This window comes from Penaeus monodon, chromosome 32 (assembly GCF_015228065.2).
Source record: "Penaeus monodon isolate SGIC_2016 chromosome 32, NSTDA_Pmon_1, whole genome shotgun sequence".
Classification (NCBI taxonomy): domain Eukaryota; kingdom Metazoa; phylum Arthropoda; class Malacostraca; order Decapoda; family Penaeidae; genus Penaeus; species Penaeus monodon.
This window is the reverse complement of record NC_051417.1, coordinates 21292895-21293200: the sequence shown is the minus strand read 5'-3', so window position 1 is coordinate 21293200 and position 306 is coordinate 21292895.

Sequence of the window (306 nt, the reverse complement as noted above, 5' to 3'; positions counted from 1 at the left end):
TTGTGTGATTTTAACCACTCCGGTCGAATGGAGAAATTTACTCTTGTCTGTCTGTCTGTCTACCTAGCTATCTAGCTTACGTGTAAATAAGTTTTTTTGCTGCTTTCAGTTATTCTGTATTGATATGTATTCCGTTATCTTATTAATATTTTTCTATTTTCTTCTCTTCTGTCTCTGTCCCCGACTCTCCATCAAATCTAAGTGCAAACACACCGAAAGTCTATTTAATATGCGTATAAATCACTGTTCAGATGAGATCTCATTAAACGAATGGATTCTTACAAACTTGCTTTCACAACGTAGTTT